Here is a 9234-nt window from a genome sequence, read left to right as displayed (position 1 = left end):
ATGACACTTGTTTACTGGATCGTATTTCCGGCACACTAAAAAATCTATCCAAATATAGATCCCATGATTGGTCAGCTAAAATAGACAAGCACCGACTCTTTGTTTCTTTCCAATCAAGTATAGCCACGAATCACTACTTCCAAGTTTCACGTAACGAAGAGCTATATGAAAATTAACTTTTGTCTGAGATTAATTGTACATACTACATATTCAAGCAGAATTGATGGTTTGATCAATAACATGGGATTTTTTTTCGATGTGAATTCTGATTGCATGCAAACGCAGTTTTAGCCGTTAAATTATTGCAAATTATTGCAAACGCAGTTGGAGTCGTTGAAGTATTGAGTTTATCATTTCAATAAATTAATCACGAGTCGTTATTTATGTTTACCGTCAATGCAATCGAAATTACACTGAGAATATTATAATATGTCAACTGGGACTATTATAATTTCAATCCCACTACAAATTTACAATATCTCTCTCAAAAAGGAAGAACACATCATGTCTTGGAACCTCTTTATCGGTGGGGACCCAAGCATTCAACTTTGTCTTTTCATGGGTCCTTCCCATTTCCTAAAGTTTAAGTGCTTCAATTTTTAATTGGAGGTGTGGAATCCCTTTTGCCACAATTTAATTGGAGGTGTACATCATTCATTGATACCATACAATAAGACATTTTAATGAATTTTGAGTCGTAATGAAGTTTTTGTTGTAAAAAAAAAAGGTACTTTTCCGTTTGTTTTCATCATGTAAATGTCACATGAACAGATCATTTTACTGTTCTAATAGATGGTTAAATGGACAAAAATGTTATAGAATGACTAAATTGAAACACATAATGCATTAGAGGTTTATGTAATTAAAAAAATGAAAACTTTGGATGCGGTCCCTAGCTATAAATATTCTTTGGTTGAAACTTTGTTGATTTTCAATTTTTGATCGAAGTCCCTGAAATTAATATGATAATTTATTTCTTTATATGTTACTATATTTTTTAAATTAAAAATTGAAATTTATAGTTGTTTATATTAATGAGATTTTAAATAAAAAATCATAATTTGTGGGATTAAAAATATTAAAATATAAATATACTATTGTGTGTGTATATATATAAAAACATGGGTACATTCATAAAAAATTAACCAAAAAATTATTGTACCAAAACATGGGTACATTCTTCGAAATTAAAAAAAAAAAAAAAGAAGATATTAGGCTTAATAACATTAGTAAATTTCTTCGAGATGAATACATTCTCAAATCAAAGAAAAAAAGAATGTACCCATGTAAGTTTAAAAATGGATTAGAAACAAATTGAATAGATTTTATATATAAAAAAACATATAACAAATTTAAGAATGAGTACATTTTAAGATTAAAAATTTGAAAAAAATTACATGAATGGGTACATATAAGATTAAAAAATTGAAAACATTTTAAAAAAAAAGCTAATGGGTACAAACTTATTCTAATTTATTTATTTATTTTGGAAATGTTTTGAATTGAAAATTAGTTAGGAGTTTAATAAAGGTGTGAGTATTAAAATTCTAAATCAATTATTAATTTTTATTTTAAAAATTTATGTAACTGACATGTAAATTCATTATTACATTAATGTTAGGAACTTTGGTCAAAATCTGAAAACTAATAAGGTTTCAGTCAATGAATATTTGTGACAGCCCGTCCCGAAATATTTATTTTTTCTATGGCGTGAAATTACTTATATACCCTTAGATGTTGAGTTTTATTGTGGAGTGTGAGTTAGACTTAAGCTTGAGGACCAATTAGTTCTATTCCTAATTAATTGGACCCAATTAGAAGTAAGATTTTGTTGGTTTTGGTTGGTGACCCACGTGGACACACACACTCTCTCTTTCTCTCATGTTGACACTCTTTCTCTCTCTCCTTCCTCTCGGGTTTCTTTCCATTTTCCGTACAACGTACGGACTAGTTTTAAAACCCCTTGATCACTCACGAATTGAGGCTAAAATTAGTGTCTTTGAGTTCTTGGCCAAGCTAAGGATCACAACCATACCTTTTTTTAGACGTGAAACCCTCGTTTTCTCGAGAAACCGAGAACCCATATTTGAGGTACTGTTCATGCACACGTGAATGTAAAGTTTTTATAAGATTTTAAGCCTCTAGGAAGCTTTAGAACGTCTTCACGAAGCTCGGAGAAGAAAAATGAGGTGTTTTGGACGTTGGGAAGTCGAGTTTGGCGAGTTTGAAATTTGATCGGAATTATCGTGCTTTCTCTGGCGAGATCCCGTGATTTTTGGAGCTTGAAATTGGTAAGATTGTGTTCTTCTAGTCCTCAGCTTCATTTTGGTTAAGATTTCATGAAATTTGGTTGAGAAATGGAAGAGAAATGAAGGTTTAAACATTTTCCAGTTTTCCGGCGACGACGGTGACCGGCGAGGTTCACTGGAGAATAAAGAAGAATATTTCGTCAGAGTTGATGGAATATTCCTAACGGCGTCAGGTTAGTTTTAATGGAATATTCTAATTTTTAGCGGAATATTCCTTAACGACGGTTAAGGATTCCGTCAGGGTTGGCCGCGCGTGGGGGCGCGTCTGGCCATGCCTTGGCTGGAGTGTGGCGGCGTGTGGGACGTCGGAAAATTTTTCTAAAAATATGGGGATGTTCGTGAGGTTGTGTAGATCACATTGGTATATTTAAACACCCTATTTGAGCAATGTATGAAAAGTTATTAGCTAGTATTGGTTATGTGCTTTAAATTAACGTTTTTATAGTTGTTTCGTATATAGGGGAGACTTATCCCGAGGACGAGCATAGTCAAGGGCGACTCGGGGGCTACGATCCTTTGACATACCAGTGAGTGGGCTTTTGGTTTTTAGTATATATTTATATACTTGATATTTTCCCAGAAAATGTGTTTAAATGAAAGTATGCTTTGAAATGCCATGCATATAAATTTCTATTCAGCATATGAATTAGTATATGATGCATAAGATGAATTGGTGTTGTGGACGCTCAGGTAAGTACCAGGTGAGTTATGTTTTGTTATATGAGATATTGATAATGTGAGACGTGATTGAGAGCTCATAAACCTGCACCCCGGGTGATTGTGATTTAGCCAGAGATATGGCACATGCCTATTTATGATGTCACCTCCCGCACCATATACTCACATTGGATCCAATTTAGGTGCACAATCTTGTCATACAGACCACTATAGGTGGTTCCGACTCGTAGGTGACTAGCGTTTTATCGCACAGCTATAATGAGAACGTGGCAATGAGCATAATTATATTACACCCAATCCTATCGTATAGACCATTACAATGGTTCCAACTCGTGTGCAGTGTAGTGCTGTATAGGTCACTTACAGTGACTCCGGCTAGATTGACTAATGCGCTATGAATTCAGCCGTACAGACCCCTGCAATGGTTTCGGCTAATATGTTATTTCCCATGAACTTATTTTCAACAGAGTTACTTATTCTATTATATATTTGGCATGGCATACTTATGATTATGGATATGTGAAGCATGAATTGATATATATATATATATATATATATATATATATATATATATATACTCTATTTATGGGAAAGTTATACATGTTTTACGGCGAGGGGTTAGAGCATTTGATAAATGAAATGGTTTTGAAAAGCTTTGTTTTTGCCCATTCACACTTTCTGTTTTGCGCCTCTCCAAGTTTTGGATAAGCTTGTTCGTTGGTGGCTCACGAGGATTTATTAGAGGTTCTGACAGACTATCACAAATGTAGGGCATCTTTGGGTGTCGTTTAATTAGTATTTGTCTTCTAGACTGAACTTAGGCTACTTACGCTCTGATTGTGTATTCACACATATTCTAGCACTTGTCTTAACTAGTACTATTATGAGTTGGTTTTCATTTATTCGTATTCTCTATTATCATTATTGCTTCTGCACTGTGCACATGGCTACGTCACCCTCATGTGACAGCCAGCATGCCTCGATCTCGGTCGGGGTGTGTCAATATTAGTAACTAGGGACCTGATACTAATTTTTCCTATTTTTTTACTAAAACCTTTGTTGGTTTTTAATTTTTGATCAAAGTCTCTGAAATTAATGCAATAATTTATTTCTATGTATGTTACTATATTTTTTAAATTAAAATTGAAATTTATAGTTGTTTATATTAATGAGATTTTAAATTTAAAAAAAAACCCCATAATTTGTGGGATTAAAAATATTAGATTAAAAATTATACTATTGTGTGTGTGTGTGTGTGTATAAACATGGGTACATTCATCAAAATTAACCAAAAAATTATTGTACCAAAACATGGGTACATTCTTCAAAACCACAAAAAAAAAAAATTAGGCTTGGTAACATTAGTAAATTTCTTCGATTAAACTTGACATAGATACATTCTCAAATCAAAGAAAAAAGAATCTACCCATATAAGTTTAAAAATGGATTAAAAAAATTGAATAGATTTTATATAAAAAAAGGTACATTTTATATATAACAAATTGATATATTTAAGAACGAGTACATTTTAAGATTAAAATTTTGAAAAAATTACATAAATGGTAAATATAAGATTAAAAAATAGAAAACATTTCTTAAAAAAAAAAAAACTAATGGGTACAAACTTATTCTAAAATTAGTTAGGAGTTTAATAAAGGTTTGATTATTAAAATTCTAAATCAATTATTAATTTTTATTTTAAAAAATTATGTAACTGACATGTAAATTCATTATTACATTAATGCTAGAGACTTGGATCAAAATCTGAAAACTAATAAAATTTCAGTCAATGAACAATAGTAACTAGGGATCAGATACTAATTTTTTTTTTAAATAAACTAAGTTAAAATGACCAAAATGAAATACGAGTTTACATTCAAGAATTCATTCAATATCATTTATGGTGTTCTAAAGTTTAGAGAGAAAATAAGGGACTCCTCGTAATTTCCTTTTTAATTGCATGTAAGCCATTTTTATCTGTTTGAGCGCATATCGTACATTTATCAGGATCCTTAAGGACATGGTTATAACTTTATTCTATTACTTTCGTGTATACTATATTTAAGGAGAATCTGAAATTTTCTTTGCTAGATCAGAGTGCTCCTAGAGAAAAATATCGGTTGGGTTTGGGAAACACGATCTATAAATCCTCAGCATTTAACATTAAAAAATGAACATAACACATGCTTGTGGGTTTATTAATTATTACGAAGATTAAAAAGTAGATCCAACTCAAACATTTAACATTCTGCATTTGACAAATGGTCCAAATTTTGTATGCCCCACTGCGATAGATCTCAACAATGAGTTTACGAAGGCTTCGAGTAGTGTGTGATAGGCTAATTACTAGACTGCTCTAGAATAGATGAATTGTCAAGGATAATCATGAGTGAATAGGCGTAGAGTTTATAAGTGAAAGGTTACAATTTAAAAAAAAATGATTCCACATGAGAACAATTTCCCTTGAGTAATGGGAAATGAAAAGCAGGCTAGTCCTCGGTTATTCATATAAGTTGTGTTTTTTGTAGGTTTCCTATGTTACAACTATCGTACCAATTTAGGCGTCGATCTTGAATGGAATCAAAACAGCAACGAGCTGAGTACTATGACAACAGGGGGAAGCAAAGCTTTGTAGACATTTTATTATGGGAGACTTTGAATGTGGTCCCTATCTATAAATATTATTTGATTGAAATCTTGTTGGTTTTCATTTTTTTATTGAAGTTCCTGAAATTAATGTGCTAATTTATTTCTATGTACGTTACTATATTTTTAAAATTAAAAACTAAATTTTTTAGTTGTTTATATAAATGATATTTTAAATAAAAAACCATAATTTGTGGGATTAAAAATATTAAAATATAAATATACTATTGTGTGTGTGTGTGTATTAACATGAGTACATTCATCAAAATTAACCAAAAAATTATTGTATCAAAACATGGGTACATTCTTCAAAATCACAAAAAAAAAAAAAAGATATTAGGCTTAATAACATTAGTAAATTTCTTCAATTAAACTTGACATTGATACATTTTAAAATCAAATAAAAATTAATGTACCCATATAAGTTTAAAAATGGATTAGAAAAAAATTGAATAGATTTTATATAAAAAAAATGGTACATTTTACGTATAACAAATTGGTATATTTAAGAATGAGTACATTTTAAGATTAAAATTTTGAGAAAAATTAAATGAATGGGTACATTTGGTAAAATAAAAAATAGGTACAAATAAATTTTTTTTAAAATATGGGTACAAATACAAATAAAACTTTAAAAAATATGGGCAGAAAAAGAAATTAATATATGGGTACAAATTAAAACTGAAAAGAAAATTGGTAAAAATTAAAAATGGGTACAAACTAAAACTAAAAATATATGATAAAAAATTTAGTCATAAATATAAATATACTAATTGTAACATTTTTAACATTAAATGAATATATTTAGAAATAAAAATATTTTATTATTGAAATAATTAATGATGTTATTAATACCCAAGAACCTTGATCAAAAATTGAAAAGGAATAGGATTTTAATCAATAGAGTAACAAAAGGAAGGATAAGAACCTAATTTCTCCTTTTATTATATTATGAATTCAAGCTCAAAAGAACATATATATGGAGGATATGTCAACTTGTGTACGTCTTGTTGACCATAAGGAAGAAGGTTGTAAAGCAGGCCTCGTTATCCATACCTCCGGTCGGATAAATGGAGGACCGATCGACCCGGGTTTTCATGAGCGTTGGCGGGTCCTGGAGTGCCTATCAAGGGCGCCCACATACATGAGGAGAAGAAGAAAAGGGGGATTACTTGTTTAGTATACCAGCGGAGCTTCCAAATTGAAGATTCTGACCATAGGGTCGATGTCCCAAAGCTTGTTCAGCCGTAAGAACCTAATCTGGAGCAATTTATCACATTCAAGTTGAAAGAGCATATTAACCATGTCCTACTGAGGAGTTTGAGCTCTTTTGGCTTACTTTAAGCCATGCAGAGAGGTTATCCACATGTGTTCCAAAGTGATGTTCATTTTTTGGTAATTGGTACTTTCAAGAGAAAAGTTTGGAATTCGACCATTCTTTTTCGACGCGCAGTGAGTAAAAAGCTTGACGATCTTTGAGGCAATTCACATTGTATTCGTATAGGATGAATTTATATTAGGCCTCCGAGAACTAAAGGTAGAACATGGCTTGCTGTTGGAGCAGCCGCTCCCCGAGTCGTGAAGATATCATATTTCTAAATAGTACCTCATTTCCGTTCACCACAAGGCAGCGCCCTCAATAGGCGGGTAGCTAATCATCTAGTATAATCAAAACATTATACATTAGGGAAAAAGTGGATCCAATAAGCATCAATTATTTATTTGGGAAAGCTCTAAGAAACTCGGGATTTAATTAAAGGTGCAGCAAAACTCTGTCGATTTTTTAGGACAATACATACAATGAGTTTATTGTAAGGATTTTCCGATCTAATAATATAATTTTATGTATAAATTTTTTCTGCACGACATTATATTATTAGAATGAGACGTGATATGATAGTAGTAGGCATGCTTCATATAAGCTTTTGTCCCACTTTGTGGGATTATCATTATAATCTTCATCAATTATTATTGCTGTTATTTTAAAGGGTTTTTCTGAATCTTTGTCCTGAGCAAACATGATTATATATTAATTTAGAAGCTAGATACCTATAGTCTTGTAATACGATTATGCATCTAAAGTTTTAGAAAGAAGGGAAATGAGAGAGAAGGGAGGTGAGGTTTGGGTCTGGATTAGAACCAAAGGAGGGGTTGGGAGGGCAGAGAGTTTAAGGTCATGGATCTTATGAAGCAGTGATGGGTGATATATGATCAGTTTGTTCGTATTTGATTTGATCCCTGAAATTAGGGTTTTAGAGAAAGAAAAAATGGAAGTAGAAATACTTGTTTACCAGAGATGGGATTTCGTCCCAGAAGCAGAAAGGCACAATTGAATTGAAAGAGAGAAGAATTTTTTTCTTTCAGAGAGACAGTGAACGGACACGAGGAAATGGGATAACGAAATAGGCAATCCAGCATAAAATGACATTTTTGTTTTGGTCCTTACATGTCATTTCACAAGAGGGTAAAATTGACATTAAAATTTATAATAAAATGTGGGTGGAAAAATAAGACAATGGAATGTGTTTATCAGCACTCTGAAAATAAGATAATAATAATTTTTCTCATTTGATTTTTCATATTTACCTTTTGATTCAGTCTCACGTGTGTGTCATGTAACTTATTTTCAATTGACGAAAAGACTATAGCTGCGAGTTTTACTGAATTAAAAGACCAATAGTCCTGAATTTTTAATTAAAGGATTATTGCTCCAATTAAATTAAAATAAGAAATTATTATTACAATTTTCTGTATTCTAAAATTCTAACTCCACTATTGTAAAGTCGCATCAACAAAGTAATAAAGAAGCAGCAGTTTTTCCGTCCACTGAAAAAAAAATGTTACCTACAAGAAATAGCCAACGTTTTATTTGCTTTGTAATTTAATTTTAGAATGTCATAAACCAAAATGGTAACTGAATGTTATCAAATGATTGCGATTATGAGTAACCGTGACATGGACAGATTTATTCACGTCAAAGCATAAGTAATTGTGTTATTCTTATGGAATGAGGATTCTCTCCAAATTCTCTTTGTGAAGATCATGGAAATCCTCAAATTGTGTCAATTTATCGTACATCGTGCGGTCAGTTTTCGTTAAATACTGTTCATATTTAATTTTAAATAAAAGTATTTAAAATAATTTTGATCGTACGATGTACGGTGAACGGATACGATTTGATAATCCGGAGAGGATCCTCATTCATTCTTATAAAAGCTCTGATTTGTATCCTAAATATTATTTACAAAAAATGTATTCTACTTTCCAACTATAACCTCTAGTTGGCTTCTTTAAAATATTTATTTTTTTATGAGAAACTATATACTAAAGTTCTCAATAATATTACAAAGGAACGAGGGACCAAGCAATAATTAGAAGCTTAATTCCTGCAAAAAATATTACACTTTAATAACAACTTTCCTGCAAAAAATAAAACGAATACATCTAATAACTTGGTTTCATCATCGCTCACAAAAATAAAAAGCCCAATGGGACATTCTGGCCCAAATCCTCAAGCCCAACAGACTTCAAGTCTTCAAAATCTGAGCCAAGAGCAACTAATTGCTTAAATTAGGCAGTGAAATTTCAAGTACAATGCAAC

This window comes from Malus domestica, chromosome 09, assembly GCF_042453785.1.
Source record: "Malus domestica chromosome 09, GDT2T_hap1".
Taxonomy (NCBI): domain Eukaryota; kingdom Viridiplantae; phylum Streptophyta; class Magnoliopsida; order Rosales; family Rosaceae; genus Malus; species Malus domestica.
The sequence above is the reverse complement of the archived record's forward strand: the minus strand, read 5'-3'. Positions refer to the sequence as shown.